Raw genomic sequence first — 20,056 nt, 5'->3', positions numbered from 1 at the left:
CACGACCAATCACTATTGTTTCTCTATTCACAACCTTGATCATTTCCCGAGGCTATTCTTTCTGTATTCTTTTTTTTTTTTTTTGCCTTTTCTGGCCTAATGCCACACTTGCATTAGCAGTGTTACACATTTATATTACTAGCCTAAATCTTTCCTCCTTCTTGTGAATTACCACCACATGCTCTCAACAATAGCATACTCCTAGATTTATTCATTATCCCTTCAAAGTCTCTCTCATTTAAAACTATATTCTTTACCTGAAAAACAGTAAATAGAGCAGAGATGTTCTTGAAATACAACATTGCTTTGATATAATTGTATAATAGTGTATATATACTGTGTTGGTAATTTTTCTGTATTTATGTGCCTGTTCAATTTCCACCTTTGCTTCTCCATCTCCATTACCATATCCATGCAACACACTTATAAAAAGCTGTCAAAACAACACAACATATAAACTCAGAGCAGGTTCAATGAACTGTTTCAGCTGGTTTTTCTTCTCATTTCCTCCACTCGCTTCAGGAATCCTTGGGCTTCGACAGTGGGAATTGCAAAACCCTCAGGGCAGGTCCCTTTGTGGCTCATTCTGCATCTTATTTAGTGCTGGTATCCAGAGGCTATAAGAAATTCTGAACAGGCTGGTGCAACAGCTCAGGTGACTCGCAACATCATTCAGATTTGTCGATATTCTCCCTAACTTCGCCAAAATAAAGGATCAGTCATCAAGGACTAACGTGGCAGGGAGAGCAGTTCAGCTACACCAAGGTTCAGCCCCAAGAATCGCATGTGGATAACTTAAGGAGACCAAATTTGGGGCTTAGTGAACTACTCTCCATTCTCTACTCATAATAAAGAAAAGGCTTCAAGTGCAGAAGGGTGGATTCAAGTTAGACACAAATCCTTTGAGAACATCGTAAATACTGGAATATATGTTACCAAAGAAACAGAAGAATATATTTTCCCTAGTGGATGTTTGTTTCTTTCTTTAAGTACATTTTCTCCAACATCTGGACTTGCTGACAGATGGTCCCATTCAAACCCAGAGAAACAGACTTGATGACCTGTGATGTGTACCTGGCTTGTCAGGTCTCTCTTTAAATGTCAAGTCCACAGAGAGGCCTTTCCCTCCCACCTATCCTAATCAGATTTCTCCTCTTTGTCTTTCTCTTATTTCCCTGCTATTTTCCTTTCCATCTCTTACAACAACTAGTAATTGTATTTTATTTACTTGTTTTTTTCTTCGTAGAGCCAGTTGTTAAACATTTGCCAGCACACCACTGCTCCTAACTGTTCTCCCTGCTTCTCCTGCTCCCCATGTCACCGCCAAATCAATGCTTTAAAAACTTGAATCCGGTCAAGCCATTGCTCTGCTCAAAAATCTCCCGTGGCTTTCCACTTCACTCAGTTAAAAATAAATAAAATTCTTACCATAGCTAGAAACTCCCATGCGATCTGCTAAGCCTTACTCTCCCCCTGTATTTTTCTGATCTCACCTTCTGACCCCACGGCTCATGGGGCTTCAGCCACACTGCCTACCTGCTGTTCCTCAACACACGGAAGCAAGCTCCTGCCTCGGGGTCATTGTATTTGCTTCTCTCTGCCTGGAAAACCTTCCCCCAGATAGAAGCGAGGCTCCCTCCGTCACTGCATGCACTTCGTTCTCTTCCATTCCTGTCCCCAGACCACAGTGACCTCTGACTATTCTGTGCAAAATCGTGCCCACCAACACCCAGCCCTTCTGCACTCCCTTTTACCTGCTTTATATTTTTCTATAGCAGGTATCGTTGGTTTACATGTTGTGTATTGATCAGCATTTTGGTGTTCACTTCTCAGATCCACTCCCCACTTCTCCTCCCCTCTGCAAATTACATTTGCTTGGTTCCCATTGCCAACTGGCTGCCAGCAAAGTTTGGCCAATGAGAGGCACTTGCTGAAGCTTGGAGGGAAGAAAGAAGTGAGAGGCCAGGATATTTCCCCCTGTCTCTTCCTGCTTTCAGGTGGCATTGACAGCAGTGACCCAGCCTCCCCCAGGGCTTCAGCCCCCACCCAAATAACTTCTCCCTCAGCTCTCCCAAAAACATCTTTGTTTCTGGGCTCTGGGGACACTACTTCTCCCTGTTATCCCCCAGTCGTAGAGATGATGCAGCTAATCTTGGGGTTGAAGTCCAATTGCCTCTAAGGTTTTTCAATGCTTCCAAATATTTGAAACTTACTTCTCAGATTAAACTCCCTGTTTTGAAACACCTGGAGTGGGTTCTGTTTCCTAAATAGACCTTGCGGTACACCCGTCTATCTCCTCTACGGAGGAGGCTGGTAACTAGTCGCTCTTCTCCACCAGGAACACTCTTCTGCCCACGTTTTACTTGTCCTGCTGGGTCCTCCTTAAATGTCACTTCCTTAGAGAGACCTTTCCCTCCCACCCATTTAGATCTTCCCTCTTTGTCCTCTTATTATCTTGTTTTCATTTTCCATTTCTTACAACAACTTGTAGCTATACAGTAATTTACTTGTTTATTTGTGTAATGCCTCGCTCTACCACTCAACTAGATATAATAAGGATTCTGTCTCTCTATTTAACACTGTTTCCCCAGCTCCAGAGTCTGGCCCATAGTAGATCTATAAATATTTTATGCATTAAGTAATGAATGAATTTAGACTAGACCCTGTATAGTAACCATCATAATACTTTGGACTTAATTAGTACTCAATAAATGTTTATAAAGTTGATTGGCATGTATGGCTTTCTCAGAAAAATTCACCACTACATCTAGTATACCAAGGTTTTCCATAAATCCTGGAAGACGTATCTCTCATGGTATTTTCCATGCACACTACACTTTTTTTTGGCCATGCTGCGTGGTATGTGGGATCTTAGTTCCCCAACAAGGGATCAAACCCGTGCCCCTTGCGTTGAAAGCGTGCAGTCTTAACCACTGGACCGCGAGGGAAGTCCCCCACCTATATATTTTTCACACGTTACCTTCAAAGACTCTTCATTCCCGCAAGCAACATGAAAGTGGATAAAGCAAGCATATGCATGTGATCTAAGCATTCTCACATGCCTAGTGTCAAAAATGAAGAGAGAGCCCAAACAGGAACTGTGTACAGAGGATGATATTTACAAGGTTCTTCCTCTCAGGGTTTTGTTGTTATTTTTGTCTTTTTGCCTGTGTTTTCTCTTTTTTTTGGTAATTTCATGTCTTTTTCTCTAAAGTGAACCCAGCTATTGAAGGGTAAGAGCAAATTTGTGCCTGTCATTTTTCTTTTTGTTTTAAATACTTACCGGGTTTGGGTTGCGTTATGGATTTTCCACGTAGGCTTAAATTGGTCTTTGCAATGCTCTGCTCTCTGTTCTTGTTTCTAAAGTAAAGAGAAAGCCTCAAATGAACACTGGGAAGTCTACCATGCATCACTTTTTTTAAGTTTCCAATTTCTATTGGCTCCTTTATTCTCCATACTTCTCTGTCCTCTCTTTTGTTTAAAATCTCATTTAGCATTCTCTTGAGGGAGAACATGAGATTACAATCTAACGATTGTAATGAGAATGGGTTAAGTTGGTGCTGTTTCCCATTTTCATTACAGTCTGGGTGGCAAGAATAATGTAACAGAATTTTTAATGCCTCATATACTACATGAACATTTTCCCGTGAGCTCCTGCTCCTTTTCTGCGGACAGCACTGTTGCTATGTGCTGTAGGACTTCGATCTTTTTATATTCTGAATTATAATCAATTGGCCATTTCACCCCTTCCCCGTAGATTAGAGTCAAATAAGTGAAAAATATTTTGATCTGCAGCATACCACTGCATCTCATAACTGTAAAATCCTATCACCTGCAGACCAGTACCAGCAAAATCCACAGAGCCAGTGATTCAAATTGCACAATCCAGGTGTCTTGATGGCCAGGCACTTCTCTGAAAGGCACTCTGGGAATTAGAGTTTTGTAATTTAGAGTGTAAATAGAGTTGGTTAATTTAAGTACCAGGCGCTCTTGGTGAATTGCTCTTTGAAGTCTAGGATGCTCACCCTTGAAATGGAAAACCTCACAGATTCTTGTTACTCCAAGTGTGGTCTCCAGACCAGCAGCATGGGCATCACCTGAGAGCATATGAAAATGCAGAATCTCAGGCCTCAGTCCACTCTTCCTGAATCGGAATCTGCATTCTAACAAGACCCTCAGGTGATTGATATGCACTGCAGAGCTTGAGAAGTGCTGCTTTAGGGTGTCTTACAGGCTACACTCGGTACAAAATGTCGGGAATAGTCTCTCCTCCCTGAGTAACCCCAGTGCTCACTGTGGGCACCCAACCCAGGGCAGTGCCACAGGGTCACAGAGCCCTGTCACCTGGCTTCTCAGAATCTCCCTCTGATGTCACCTTCATTTAAGACTTTTTCTGGCCCTTTGCCTTACTAGACTTTTTAGGTTCCATTCTCTAGGGAACTGAAACTGTTTGACAAACTAATTCTCAGTGGCCTTTTGAGCAGAAACATCTGGGTTCGAATCTTCACTCCTGATATTGCTGTGGGGGAAAGTTATCTATCTGCTCTGTGCCTCCGTGTCTTAGTTTATTAACTGGGGATAATAATATTTACCATATTAGTTAGAGAATAAGAGCTACTGTAATAAAGGAATCCCCAAAACACAACGGTTCAAACCATATAGAAATGTCTTAATCTTACGTAAAAAAAAAAAAGAAAAAAAATGCACTTTTTCAAACACATAGAGCAGAAAGTGAGATTCTCTCCAGCATAGTTCTCTGTGATTCCCTAGGGCCTTATCCTTGTCCTCATAGTGGGAGCTTCCTTGCAAAAAGGGAAGAGCTGACATGAGACACCCCTTAGCAATGGGTCCCACCCTGCTGGAAGAGGCTTGGGAAATGTGCTCCTTCACTGGATGCCTCACTCCAACTCTGTGACTGTGGCCAGCAGGCTGGGCGTTTTGTTGGGGACACCGGCAGTCCCCACCACACTCATCTAGCAGGGTTGTTTTAGGAGTTAAGGGAATTATGGAGATAAATTGCGTAACACACTGCCTGGCACCCACACACATTAGGTTCTTAATAATGATAGCTGCTATTCTTACCATCTTATTGTTAGCCCTCCTGGTAACAGAATCACGATTTATCAAGGCTTTTTGACACTTAAACTCATGGAATGAAAAGTGAATGAATTTCAATCCATCCTCTTGAAGGGGCCCATAGATGCCTCAGATCAAACAACAGTGGCTTCAAGTCAGGTTTGTGTGACTTTGGCACCAAATTGGACAAGTCTTGATCTCTAGAGAGGCTGATGAGCAACTTGCCCTATTTCTACCACTTCTATCCGAATGCCTCAAGTCAAAGTGAAACTGGAGACTGGGATTTGAGTGCTCATGGTTGATGGACAGAGGACTTTCCAGAGAAAGTGCGTGAGGGAGTCTGATCCCACAGGGAGATCTGGAGCAGGAATTATACTACAAAATCAGTGCCGTCTCAAGTCTTTTGTGCCCCCGCACCAGTCAGGCCTTTGGCTGTAGGATGCATGGGGACCAGGGAGGGAACGTACGCAATTCTACCGAAAGGAAGGCAGCTCAGCTGTTAGCAGCCAACTCTGCAGCAGGAAGGGGAGGGCTGCACCTCCTGTCATGCAGGCAGGACCCAACAGCATTCATTTCATGTGGGTATTTCCTGCTAACTTCCACCATATTCAAGAGACAAAGTACTGGGTAAATCAGAGCAAAAAAACAAAAACAAAAACAAAAACAAAAACCCACAACCTTAGAAGGTACATGGATCAGGAAAGGTTTGGGTCTCATGGCCACAGAGTAAACCTCTAACTCCAGCCAGCACTTGGTCACAGGAAACTATAAGAAACATGAAGCATGGAGTAATTTTTCACTCCTACTGGAAAATGATTCTTACCACATCAACGAACAAAATGTTTTCTGCAAATAGGCATCCAAAACTACTGGTTATTTAACCTGTTAATGCAGTACCACTCTTAGAAGCAACCTAGGTACTTAAAACTAATTGCATACCTCCAAAAAAAGAATATGGGTTGATCCAAATCAACACTTTTAACAGGTCTTTAGATAAACCAATTTGAGTTCTTGGCTCATCGATAGAAAAGTAAATATAAAAACAAAAATTTGAGTCCCATCAGGGATTCCTCAGGAATGATGTAAGCTACTCGTATTCACCATGTCATGTCCAACTTTTAGAGCATCTCTCATAAGCAAACCGACTTCTCCTTGCCTGGTACCACCTTCCAAGGCTTCATCACATCACACCAAGGTCACAGCCTCGACGAGAGCCTCATCTGCCCCTGACTCTGGGACAGAGCCAGTCCCAGTCCACAGCTCTACCTCATGTCAGTCTGCCCTTGGATCCGGTCCATGTTCCTGGGCTTTACCTCAATCTTTGTGTACAAACCCACCTTGTGCCCTAGTTCCAGTATCTACATCAATGGCTTATCTGTTGCCTGACTTTCCACTTTAGCTCCCAGCCTGATGCCCCAGGTCCCTCAGGACTGGGTCCTTGTATCCCCAGGTGCTTTCATAGATTTGCCTGATCAACAGCCTATGTCTTCCTGCTGCTCAGTGACAGACTCCCTGGGCCACCTGCTGCCTGCATCTGCACCTATTGTCTACTGCCAGACAGCTCTCCTCCCCAAGGAGGAGAAAGAACAGATGGAATATCCTTAACAGAGTGGTGTGAAGAGAAAAAATGCCAGCTAAAGTGCTACAGAAAATGAGGGTTCAACTCCTTTATTAGGACAGGGAAGCTGCTAATGATGGGGGCCAAGGAAATAGAGAGGCTGCCTTCACTCAGTCAAGACAGCTGTTGTCCATGGGCTTGGCAGAGGCTGGTGGTCGAGAGTTTGTGTTCTGGAGTCAGACCTGATGGATATCCCAGCCCACCACTCACTAACATGTAAGAGAGGACAAACATTTCACTTCCTCAGTCTCAGTTTCCGCATCAGGGGTAACACCTCCCTCACAGAACTACTATTGTCCTTGCTGAGATTAAAAGAGATATTGCATTTACGTCTCTTACAATGGTTTCTTAAGCCTGTTTTACAGAAGATACTCAATAAACATTAGTATGTAATTCTAGAGGAAAAGATACATGTAGGGTAGTTTTTTGGGGGGAAGGAATATTATGTATTTAGAATAAAAGCCTAGGCTGGATGAACCACTTTAAAGAAGATGGATAAGTTCAGAAAATGTGGAAGGGATAGGAGTCAGTGAGGTGAAAACCAGAGCAGAAACCTGAGTCCAGAGCAAAAACAAGAAGGCTGCAAGGGCAGCCCTGGGAGTGGGAGCGTTGGGAACCGTTGATGAGAAGGTTGTGGAGGAGACTGGAATTGAATCAGAAAGGTCGGGGAGGGAGAGGGAGAGGGACCCTGGCTGTGCTCTAGGGAATAAATGCACCATAAAATGCCCCCAAGGCAACAGAGAAAGCTATTAGAGAAGAAGTAAAGGGGAATCGAAAAATATCATGCATTTTATTGGAAGGGCAGTGAATGGAGAGAGGTACAACAAAGTATTCAGAGCAACTCGGAGAGGGAGAACAGTAGGAAAGTCCACAGAGGGAGAGGTAAAAAAGCAGTCAGCTGTGACAGAGAGAAGAGGCAATGAAGAAACATAATAATATATAACGCTAGTTCAAAACAACAGCTGGGAATAGGGAATTGATGGTGAAGAGATAAATACCAGCAATGAGGGAACTAAATACCATTAAAATATTAACAATAGTTCATAACAATAAAGCTGAAGTCTGGAAGCAATTAATAAATTAATAAATAATAACACAAAGTATAAAATGAATCGAGAAAAAAAGTGAGATTATAAACATGACAGTTTAGTGAGAGAAGGGCAGGGGTTTATTGGAGGAGAGAGAGGGGAGGATGATTCAGCCGGGTTGTAGAAGTACATGCTCCAGGTTCAGAGTTGCTAAAAGAGGAGAGAGGACAGATTCTACCCACCTATGAGCCAGCAGATGGAAAAGCAGCCCACAGCGACTGTTGCTCTCTGCTGTCCTGATGCAGCTGCCATCTGAGAGCTATTCACCTACAACCATGAGAAACAAAATTATTTCAAGAACTGACTGCCTAGACTATACCGATAATGGTGCACACATACGCTAGGCTTCATACTAAAGGAAGTCTCTAAAAGTAGCTACTAGGGAATTGTTCTAAAAATGTAGGTCTTGGACCAGATCAGAGACCGCATTCTTAGGTTCAGCTTCTCAGCTCCCAAGCCCCACTCTCAACCTCAACACATCATTTTGAGTGGTTCTGGTAATCAGTAGAATCCCCCAGCCCAGGTGGAGGATCCCCAGTGGCTACATCCACCCTCATCGGTCGTAACCTAGTCATAGACCTGAAAGTCTTGGTCACTGTAAGCACTCCTCACCCTCAGGACAGCATCCATCCAACCATGTGATTTGTTCTCAATATTTCTCCTCTGCAAACATAATTACGGTAATTGGGAGCACATTTTTTTCCCCAAAGTAAAGGTCAAGCCCTCTTTACTCTTTGCTCAAAGAATATTCTCTACTCCAAGGAGCATCTACAAAGCAAAAACAAAACAAAACAAACAAACAAACAAAAAACAGAATGGAAAACCCCAAACAATAACAACGACAAAAAGATGAGGACTTGTTTTGCTCCCAAATGAGGCAAAAACTTTTACCAAGCTCGGGGGATGGACAATAAAAAGAATGGTAAGCTGGTTAGACTAAGCTTAATAGGCCAGTTTTCCTTTTTCTTTTAACAAGTCTGTCGCTTCCCCATTTTTGTGTGACTTCGGTTCTTCTGTGGCATTTACCCAGTGACACGTATCCAGAAGCAGGGACAATTTCTTACACTTTTCCCACCAGAGAGCAGTTCCTATCTGTTTTTCCACATTGGTTTTCCTCCTCTTCTCCCCTCTCATGCCCAGCATCTCCTATTTAACCAGGATTTAATAGCTGACACTATGGCCCTGGCTATAGCATGGACTTTGCACTCAAAACACCCCCAATTGAATAGAGAGTTCCTGAGCATCCGAATTTCCAACTTCCAGCTCAACGATAAGAATAATAAGAAATAGGAATAATAAAGTGAGAAAACCAGACACAGAAAAGAAACAGCTGGTACACATTACAGATAATTCCAGGGTCAGTAGTGAAAGGATAAAAGGAGACAGAAGAAAAGAGAAATCAAAGGAATAACTGAGACTTTCCACAGAATGGGATATTAAAAATACCAAGATATTACTTTTATATTTGCATAAAAATGTTAATGATCAGCTATCTACAATTAGAACTTGAATATGTTTAATGTCCTCAAAGCAAGTAATTCTTATTGTTCAGGATGCATGATATGTAAAGTAATATAAATTGCACTTAGTTTCAATACATGTAAAAGATTATTTTCCTTGAATCTACTGCTGCAAACATTGGACTATCTCTCTTAAAGAACTATCCTGAAAAGGAAGTCCAAGGGTGTAAGGTACAGCTCAACAGTTCTGACTTTAGTAAGTTCCTGGTACGTAAAAGCTTCAGCTTAAAAGAGCAGAGGCCAAGCTTTGTTCTGAGCCTCGCACGCAGCGTCTGCTGCACAGGATTCAACACTGTGCATTGATCATGGCTTACCGATGATCATAATAATTAACATCAATTCTGGAGACAGTTAATAGACACATGGGGCGACGTTTTCACTTCAGAATCTAAATTATTTGCTATTGGATAAGCAATTTGTTTTTACTGGCTTGGACATGAATTAAATTGATTCTAACAACTTTAGAAGTTTGATGTAATTGATACACTACGGTACAGCCTTTTAATATTAGGTTCCTTGCATGTACATAGGTATACAGATATAAAGAAATCTATTTCCTGATTTTTTTCATGACAAAAAAAGTCAGTTTGAACACTTTTACAATGAAATCTTCCCTTAATTTAATGAAAAACAGTAATAGAAGAAAAATATACCAGAAGAGTAGTTGTCATTCTCACCAGTTAATTTAATAATGGCCTCCTGTGCTCTGTACTATTCCTTCTGAGGATAGCAACGACGGGAAGAAATTAGAGGTCATCTAGTCTAGGCTGCTAATTTCACCAGTGAAAGCTCTGAGGCCCCGAGTCCAATGTCAAACAACTAGTTACCAATGAGCTAGGATGTGCATCCCTGTATGGTGGTTCCCTGGTCTACACTCTGCCACTTATTTGCCTAAGTCTTGGTTATCCTCTTTTTGCCATTATAACACAATTAGCCTATACTATTGGTGTTCAACTCTCTGTCAATATCAGTATTACAAAAGAATTCCACTAAGTCTAATTACATCACTAATATTTCTTATAATGAATTGGTGATATTTTAGAATCCCCAAAGTGTCGATTTCAAGTACACAGTGTCCCTATTTAAGTTCAAACTGTGAAATTTTAGCTAATACTTGCTGAGCACTTAGTGTGTGCCGACTATACTAAGGGTTTCCCATAATCTCATTTAGTCTCCACAATAATCCTATGAAGTTCACACTGTTTGTTATTCTTCTCTTAAAGAGGAGGACACCATGTGTTCATTCTTTGCCCTACCCTAGCTTCATGTGGTTTTGCAGGAAGACAAATCCCTGTAAACTAAGCTTCCCAGGCTCCTCTGCCAGGGGTTCAGCCAATGGCAGACACTGGCAGGACACGAGAGGGCACCATGGAGGGAGAAGTCACCTGTCTCCCATTGTGTGGTACACTCTCTCCCGCAGGGGCTGCTTCTCAATGGTTCCAGCTCTTGCTGGACAGTCCCTCTCTTCTGAGTCCTCAATCCCAGTGGCTCCTAGTCTCTGTTAAAACCTTCCCCATCCTTTGTCCCTCTAGCCCTGACAGAAGTAGCAGCTTCCTGGTGTTACAAATCTTGGGGTTGCCTCTCTATTTCTTCTTGAACTTATTATTCCTTCCAACACCTTTGGACTTAGTTCTCCAAGTTAAATGCCCTCTATTGAACTACCTGGTCTTTTTCTGATTGAATGTTGACAGACACACTGAAGTAAGCAGTGATTTAAAGAGAATAGGCTGCACTTGAACTCAGGCTGTCAGACCAAGTCTGTGTGCTTAACCTTGAAAAGCTATTGTTTCCTACAGTACCATGGACTAGATGGTGGTCTCCAAACTTTTTATTAACTTTTTTGACTGTACAACTTTATGAAGAAAAAGTTTGTAAGCATGAACCCTGGCACATGTACATTTATGTATAAATTATATGTAAGTAGTACTATTGCATGATATGTTAAACACTAGTAAAGTTTAAATTATACTCATTTTATTTTATTTCGTTTAGTTCTGATATTTTTCTCTACATCAAAGGAAGCCATCATACTCAGTTTTTTAATGTAGTAGAAATATGTCTTTAATTCTTTTTTTGCTATCGTATAATTTCAGCCACTTTATTTTGAGGCAAGAAGATATTGTCTAGAAGAGCTCCATATTTTTTCCTCCTTCCTTAGTTTTCTCCCTTCTCTCTTTCCCTATGAACTGTGGGATGTAAACAGCAGAGCTAAGGAATGAGGTGCTGAGACGGCAGTGAAGAGAAAAGTAGGGATAAAAGTCTCTATAACCTTTTTTTTTTTTTTTTTTTTTTTTTTTTTGCGGTACGCAGGGCTCTCACTGTTGCGGCCCCTCGCATTGCGGAGCACAGGCTCCGGACGCACAGGGTCAGTGGCCATGGCTCACGGGTGCAGCCTCTCCGCGGCATGTGGGATCCTCCTGGACCGGGGCACGAACCCATGTCCCCTGCGTCGGCAGGCAGACTCTCAACCATTGCGCCACCAGGGAAGCCCTCTATAATATTTTTAAGAGCAGTTTGCACTCTAGAAACAGATAAGAAGTTCCATCATCTTTTTTTATGACAGCTTTATTAAGATACAATTCACATACCATAAAATTCACTCTTCAAACATGTATAATTTAATGATTTCTAGTATATTCACAGAGCTATGCAATCATCATCACTAGCTAATCTTAGAACATTTCCATCACCTGAAAAAGAAACCCATACCCATTAGCAGTCACTCCCCATTTCCCTGGTCCCCAACCTCTGACAATCACTAATCGACTCTCTGTCCCAATGGATTTGCCTATTCTGGACATTTCATATAAGGGGAATCATAAAATATGTGGCTTTTGGTGTTTGCTTCTTTCACTTATCATGTTTTCAAGGTTCATCCATGTTGTAGTACACATCAATACTTCACCTTTTTTTTTTTTTACATCTTTATTGGAGTATAATTGCTTTACAGTGGTGTGTTAGTTTCTGCTTTATAACAAAGTGAATCAGTTATACATATACATATGTTCCCATATCACTTCCCTCTTGCCTCTCCCTTCCTCCTACCCTCCCTATCCTACCCCTCTAGGTGGTCACAAACCACCGAGCTGATCACCCTGTGCTATGTGGCTGCTACCGACTAGCTATCTATTTTATGTTTGGTAGTGTATATATGTCCATGCCACTCTGTCGCTTTGCCACAGGTTACCCTTCCCCCTCACCATATCCTCAATTCCATTCTCTACTAGGTCTGTGTCTTTATTCATGTCTTACCCCTAGGTTCTTCATGACTTTTTTTTTCTTAAATGCCATATATATGTGTTAGCATATGGTATTTGTCTTTCTCTTTCTGACTTACTTCACTCTGTATGACAGACTCTAGGTCCATCCACCTCACTACAAATAACTCAATTTCGTTTCTTTTTATGGCTGAGTAATATTCCATTGTATATATGTGCCACATCTTCTTTATCCAATCATCCGATGATGGGCACTTAGGTTGTTTCCATCTCTGGGCTACTGTAAATAGAGCTGCAATGAACATTGTGGTACATGACTCTTTTTGAAGTATGGTTTTCTCAGGGTATATGCCCAGTAGTGGGATTGCTGGGTCATATGGTAGTTCTATTTGCAGTTTTTTAAGGAACCTCCATACTGTTCTCCATAGTGGCTGTACCAATTTACATTCCCACCAGCACTGCAAGAGTGTTCCCTTTTCTCCACACCCTCTCCAGCATTTATTGTTTCTAGATTTTTTGATGATGGCCATTCTGACTGGTGTGAGATGATATCTCATTGGAGTTTTGATTTGCATTTCTCTAATGATTAATGACGTTGAGCATTCTTTCATGTGTTTGTTGGCAGTCTGTATATCTTTTTTGGAGAAATGTTTATTTAGGTCTTCTGCCCATTTTTGGATTGGGTTGTTTGTTTTTTTGTTATTGAGCTGCATGAGCTGCTTATAAATTTTGGAGATTAATCCTTTGTCAGTTGCTACACTTGCAAATATTTTCTCCCATTCTGAGGGTTGTCTTTTGGTCTTCTTTATGGTTTCCTTTGCTGTGCAAAAGCTTTGAAGTTTCATTAGGTTCCATTTGTTTATTTTTATTTTTATTTCCATTTCTCTAGGAGGTGGGTCAAAAAGGAACTTGCTGTGATTTATGTCATAGAGTGTTCTGCCTATGTTTTCCTCTAAGAGTTTTATAGTGTCTGGCCTTACATTTAGGTCTTTAATCCGTTTTGAGCTTATTTTTGTGTATGGTCTTAGGGAGTGATCTAATCTCATAATTTTACATGTACCTGTCCAGCTTTCCCAGCACCACTTATTGAAGAGGCTGTCCTTTCTCCACTGTATATTCCTGCCTCCTTTATTAAAGATAAGGTGACCATATGTGCGTGGGTTTATTTCTGGGCTTTCTAACCTGTTCCACTGATCTATCTTTCTGTTTCTGTGCCAGTACCATACCTTCTTGATTACGGTAGCTTTGTAGTATAGTCTGAAGTCAGGGAGCCTGATTCCTCCAGCTCCATTTTTCGTTCTCAAGATTGCTTTGGCTATTCGGGGTTTTTTTGTGTTTCCATACAAATTGTGAAATTTTTTGTTCTAGTTCTGTGAAAAATGCCAGTGGTAGTTTGATAGGGATTGCATTGAATCTGTAGATTGCTTTGGGTAGCAGAGTCATTTTCACAATATTGATTCTTCCAATCCAAGAACATGGTATATCTCTCTCCATCTATTTGTATCATCTTTAATTTCGTTTATCAGTGTCTTATAATTTTCTGCATAGAGGTCTTTTGTCTCCTTAGGTAGGTTTATTCCTAGATATTTTATTCTTTTTGTTGCAATGGTAAATGGGAGTGTTTTCTTGATTTCACTTTCAGATTTTTCATCATTAGTGTATAGGAATGCCAGAGATTTCTGTGCATTAATTTTGTATCCTGGTACTTTACCAAATTCATTGATTAGCTCTACTAGTTTTCTGGTAGCATCATTAGGATTCTCTATGAATAGTATCATGCCATTTGCAAACAGTGACAGCTTTACTTCTTCTTTTCCGATTCGGATTCCTTTTATTTCCTTTTCTTCTCTGATTGCTGTGCCTAAAACTTCCAAAGCTATGTTGAATAAGAGTGGTGAGAGTGGGCAACCTTGTCTTGTTCCTGATCTTAGTGGAAGTGCTTTCAGTTTTTCACCATTGAGGACGATGTTGGCTGTGGGTTTGTCATATATGGCCTTTATTATGTTGAGGAAAGTTCCCTCTATGCCTACTTTCTGCAGGGTTTTTATCATAAATGGGTGTTGAATTTTGTCGAAAGCCTTCTCTGCATCTATTGAGATGATCATATGGTTTTTCTCCTTCAGTTTGTTAATATGGTGTATCATGTTGATCGATTTGCGTATATTGAAGAATCCTTGTGTTACTGGAATAAACCCCACTTGATCATGGTGTATGATCCTTTTAATGTGTTGTTGGATTCTGTTTCCTTGTATTTTGTTGAGGATTTTTGCATCTATGTTAATCAGTGATATTGGCCTGTAGTTTTCTTTCTTTGTGACATCCTTGTCTGGTTTTGGTATCAGGGTGATGGTGGCCTCGTAGAATGAGTTTGGGAGTGGTCTTCCCTCTGCTATATTTTGGAAGAGTTTGAGAAGGATAGCTGTTAGCTCTTCTCTAAATATTTGATAGAATTCACCTGTGAAGCCATCTGGTCCTGGGCTTTTGTTTTCTGGAAGATTTTTAATCACAGTTTCAATTTCAGTGCTTGTGATTGGTCTGTTCATATTTTCTATTTCTTCCTGATTCAGTCTTGGCAGGTTGTGCATTTCTAAGAATTTGTCCATTTCTTCCATATTGTCCATTTTATTGGCATAGAGTTGCTTGTAGTAATCTCTCAGGTTCTTTTGTATTTCTGCAGTGTCAGTTGTTACTTCTCCTTTTTCATTTCTAATTCTATTGATTTCAGTCTTCTCCCTTTTTTTCCTGATGAGTCTGGCTAATGGTTTATCAATTTTGTTTATCTTCTCAAAGAACCAGCTTTTAGTTTTACTGATCTTTGCTATCGTTTCCTTCATTTCTTTTTCATTTATTTCTGCTCTGATCTTTATGATTTCTTTCCTTCTGCTAACTTTGGGGTTTTTTTGTTCTTCTTTCTCTAATTGCTTTAGGTGCAAGGTTAGGCTGTTTATTCAAGATGTTTCCTGTTTCTTAAGGTAGGATTGTATTGCTATAAACTTCCCTCTCAGAACTGCTTTTGCTGCATCCCATTGGTTTTGGGTCGTCGTGTCTCCATTGTCATTTGTTTCTAAGTATTTTTTTATTTCCTCTTTGATTTCTTCAGTGATCACTTCGTTATTAAGTAGTGTATTGTTTATTCTCCATTTGTATTTTTTACAGATCTTTTCCTGTAATTGATATCTAGTCTCATAGCGTTGTGGTCAGAAAGATACTTGATACAATTTCAATTTTCTTAAGTTTACCAAGGCTTGATTTGTGACACAAGATATGATCTATCCTGGAGAATGTTCCATGAGCACTTGAGAAAAATGTGGATTCTGTTGTTTTTGGATGGAATGTCCTATAAATATCAATTAAGTCCATCTTGTTTAATGTATCATTTAAAGCTTGTGTTTCCTTATTTATTTTCATTTTGGATAATCTGTCCATGGTGAAAGTGGGGTGTTTAAGTCCCCTACTATGAATGTGTTACTGTCGATTTCCCTTTTTATGGCTGTTAGCATTTGCCTTATGTATTGAGGTGCTCCTATGTTGGGTGCATAAATATTTACAATTGTTATATCTTCTTCTTGGATCGATCCCTTGATCATTATGTGGTGTCCTTCTTTGTCTCTTCTAATAGTCTTTATTTTTAAAGTCTGTTTTGTGTGATATGAGAATTGCTACTCCAGCTTTCTTTTGGTTTCCATTTGCATGGAGTATCTTTCTCCAGCCCCTTACTTTCAGTCTGTATGTGTCTCTAGGTCTGAAGTGGGTCTCTTGTAGACAGCATATATATGGGTCTTGTTTTTCTATCCATTCAGCCAATCTGTGTCTTTTGGTGGGAGCATTTAGTCTGTTTACATTTAAGGTAATTATCGATATGTATGTTCCTATTCCCATTTTCTTAATTGTTTTGGGTTCGTTATTGTGGGTCTTTCCTTCTCTTGTGATTCTTGCCTAGAGAAGTTCCTTTAGCATTTGTTGTAAAACTGGTTTGGTGGTGCTGAACTCTCTCAGCTTTTGCTTGTCTGTAAAGGTTTTAATTTCTCCATCGAATCTGAATGAGAGCCTTGCTGGGTAGAGTAATCTTGGTTGCAGGTTTTTCTCCTTCATCACTTTAAATATGTCCTGCCAGTCCCTTCTGGCTTGCAGAGTTTCTGCTGAAAGATCAGCTGTTAACCTTATGGGGATTCCCTTGTGTGTTATTTGTTGTTTTTCCCTTGCTGCTTTTAATATACTTTCTTTGTATTTAATTTTTGACAGTTTGATCAGTATGTGTCTTGGCGTATTTCTCCTTGGATTTATCCTGTATGGGACTCTCTGTGCTTCCTGGACTTGATTAACTATTTCCTTTCCCATATTAGGGAAGTTTGATTCAACTATAATCTCTTCAAATATTTTCTCAGGCCCTTTCTTTTTCTCTTCTTCTTCTGAAACCCCTATAATTCGAATGTTGGTGCGTTTAATGCTGTCCCAGTGGTCTCTGAGACTGTCCTCAGTTCTTTTCATTCTTTTGTCTTTATTCTGCTCTGCAGTAGTTATTTCCACTATTTTATCTTCCAGGTCACTCATCCGTTCTTCTGCCTCAGTTATTCTGCTATCGATCCCATCTAGAGTATTTATAATTTCATTTATTGTGTTGTTTATCGTTGCTTGTTTCATCTTTAGTTCTTTTAGGTCCTTGTTAATTGTTTCTTGCATTTTGTCTATTCCATTTCCAAGATTTTGGATCCTCTTTACTAGCATTATTCTGAATTCTTTTTCAGGTAGACTGCCTATTTCCTCTTCATTTGTTAGGTCTGGTGGGTTTTTATCTTGCTCCTTCATCTGCTGTGTGTTTTTCTGTCTTCTCATTTTGCTTAACTTACTGTGTTTGGGGTCTCCTTTTTGTAGGCTGTAGGTTCGTAGTTCCCGTTGTTTTTGGTGTCTGTCCCCAGTGGCTAAAGTTGGTTCAGTGGGTTGTGTAGGCTTCCAGGTGGAGGGGACTAGTGCCTGTGTTCTGATGGACGAGGCTGGATCTTGTCTTTCTGGTGGGCAGGTCCACGTCTGGTGGTGTGTTTTGGGGTGTCTGTGGATGTATTATGATTTTAGGCAGCCTCTCTGCCAATGGGTGGGGTTGTGTTTGTGTCTTGCTAGTTGTTTAGCATAGGGTGTCCAGTACTGTAGCTTGCTGGTTGTTGAGTGAAGCTGGGTGCTGGTATTGAGATGGAGATCTCTGGGAGATTTTCGCCGTTTGATATTATGTGGAGCTGGGAGGTCTCTTGTGGACCAGTGTCCTGAAGTTGGCTCTTCCATCTCAGAGGCACAGCACTGACTCCTGGCTGCAGCACCAAAAGCCTTTCATCCACACAGCTCAGAATAAAAGGGAGAAAAAGTAGAAAGCGAGAAAGAAAGAAAGAAAGGAAGGAAGGAAGGAAAGGAGGGAGGGAGGGAGGAAGGAAGGAAGGAAGGAAAGAAAGAAAGAAGATAAAATAAAATAAAGTTATTAAAATAAAAAATAATTATTAAGAAAAAAATTTTTTTAAAGAAGAAGAAAAAAAAGAAAAAAACAACAGACGGATAGAACCCTAGGACAAATGGTGGAAGCAAAGCTATACAGACAAAATCTCACACAGAACCAAGCATACACATACTCACAAAAAGAGGAAATGGGGGAAAAAATCATAAATCTTGCTCTCAAAGTCCACCTCCTCAATTTGGGATGATTCGTTGTCTATTCATGTATTCCACAGATGCAGGGTACATCAAGTTGATTGTGGAGCTTTAATCCGCTGCTTCTTAGCCTGCTGGGAGAGATTTCCCTTTCTCTTCTTTGTTCTCACAGCTCCCAGGGGCTCAGCTTTGGATTTGGCCCCGCCTCTGCGTGTAGGTCGACGGAGGGCGTCTGTTCTTCGCTCATACAGGACAGGGTTAAAGGAGCAGCTGCTTCGGGGACTCTGGCTCACTCAGGCCGGGGGGAGGGAGGGGTACGGAGTGTGGGGCGAGCCTGCGGCGGCAGAGGCCGGCATGACGTTGTACCAGCCTGAGGCGCGCCGTGCGTTCTCCCAGGGAAGTTGTCCCTGGATCACAGGACCCTGGCAGTGGCGCACTGCACAGGCTCCCCGGAAGGGGGGTGTGGATATTGACCCGTGCTCACACACAGGCTTCTTGGTGGCGGCAGCAGCAGCCGTAGTGTCTCATGCCTGTCTCTGGGGTCCGCACTTTTGGCCGCGGCTCGCGCCCGTCTCTGGAGCTCCTCTAAGCAGCACTCTTAATCCCCTCTCCTTGCACACCAGGAAACAAAGAGGGAAGTAAAAGTCTCTTGCCTCTTCGGCAGGTCCAGACTTTTCCCCGGACTCCCTCCCGGCTAGCCGTGGTGCACTAACCCCCTGCAGGCTGTGTTCACGCCGCCAACCCCAGTCCTCTCCCTGCGTTCCAACCGAAGCCCGAGCCTCAGCTCCCAGCCCCACCTGCCCCAGCTGGTGAGCAGACAAGCCTCTCGGGCTGATGAGTGCCGGTCGGCACCCATCCTCTGTGCGGGAATCTCTCCGCTTTGCCCTCCGCACCCCTGTGGCTGCGCTCTCCTCCGCGGCTCCGAAGCTTTCCCCCTCAGCCACCCACAGTCTCCGCCCGCGAAGCAATACTTCACACTTTTTTTGGCCAGCTAATACTCCATTGTATGGATATACCAAATTTTGGTTATCCATTCATCAGTTGATGGACATTTAGGTTCTTTCCCTTTTTTAGCTATTTTGAATAGTGCTGCTATGAATACTTATACAAGTTTTTGTGTGTATGCATGTTTGCCTTTCTCATGAGGCTGGGAGTAGCATTACTGGGTTATATGGTAACTGTATTTAAAAGAAGTTCCAAACTGTTTTCCAAAGTGGCTGCACCATTTTACATTCCCACTAGCTGGACTATCCAAAGGCTTCAATTTTTTCACATCCTCTCCAGTACTTTTTATTATCTGTCTTTTTAAATTTTAGTCATCCTGTTATATGTGAAGTGGTATCTCATTTTGGGTTTGATTTACATTTCCATTTTCCTAATTATTCAACATCTCTTAAAAGCTAAATAGTTATTTGATTAACATTAATAAAATAATTTATTAATACAAATTAAATATTAATCTTTATTTTCAGTGAACAAAACATGAAAGATAGCTAATTTTATCTGCACACAGATGAGCATTCCAGTTCTCTGATAAAATGCATAAAAATCACAATGTAAAAGCTAAGCAACCATTCCATTTAGAAATGTAACTGTATCAAGATACCTTTTTACTTCCCTTTTGATTTCTTCTTTGACCCACTGGTTGTCCAGAAGCGTGTTGTTTAATTTCTACATATTTGTAGATTTTCCAGTTTTCTTCTTGTTGTTGATTTGTAGTTTTATACCATTGTGGTTGGAAAAGATATGTGATTATTATTTCAATCTTCTTCAATTTGCTAAGACTTGTTTTGTGGCCTATCATTTGATCTATCCAGGAGAATATTCCATGCATGCTTGAGAAGAATGTATATTCTACTGTTGTTGGATAAAATGTCCTACATATGTCTGCTATTTCCACTAGGT

The 20,056-nt window shown here is 41.1% G+C and overlaps 1 long non-coding RNA gene across 4 annotated transcripts in view; it reads right to left on the bottom strand.

The window, feature by feature from the left end:
- LOC307196813 overlaps positions 1-20,056 on the bottom strand; it is a 372,865-nt gene that overhangs the window by 99,108 nt on the left and 253,701 nt on the right. For 3 of the 4 annotated variants that reach the window (XR_013831230.1, XR_013831231.1, XR_013831232.1), the window contains exons 3-4: positions 7,965-8,049; positions 3,284-3,360 (exon numbers count right to left, since the gene is read on the bottom strand). This is a non-coding gene — a long non-coding RNA (uncharacterized lncRNA). Of the gene's footprint in view, positions 1-3,283; positions 3,361-7,964; positions 8,050-8,394; positions 8,551-20,056 lie in introns of all 4 variants that reach the window. The other variant, XR_013831233.1, reaches the window with a different exon arrangement.

This window comes from Stenella coeruleoalba (genome assembly GCF_951394435.1).
Source record: "Stenella coeruleoalba genome assembly, chromosome: 14".
Classification (NCBI taxonomy): Eukaryota; Metazoa; Chordata; class Mammalia; order Artiodactyla; family Delphinidae; genus Stenella; species Stenella coeruleoalba.
The sequence above is the reverse complement of the archived record's forward strand: the minus strand, read 5'-3'. Positions and strand labels throughout refer to the sequence as shown.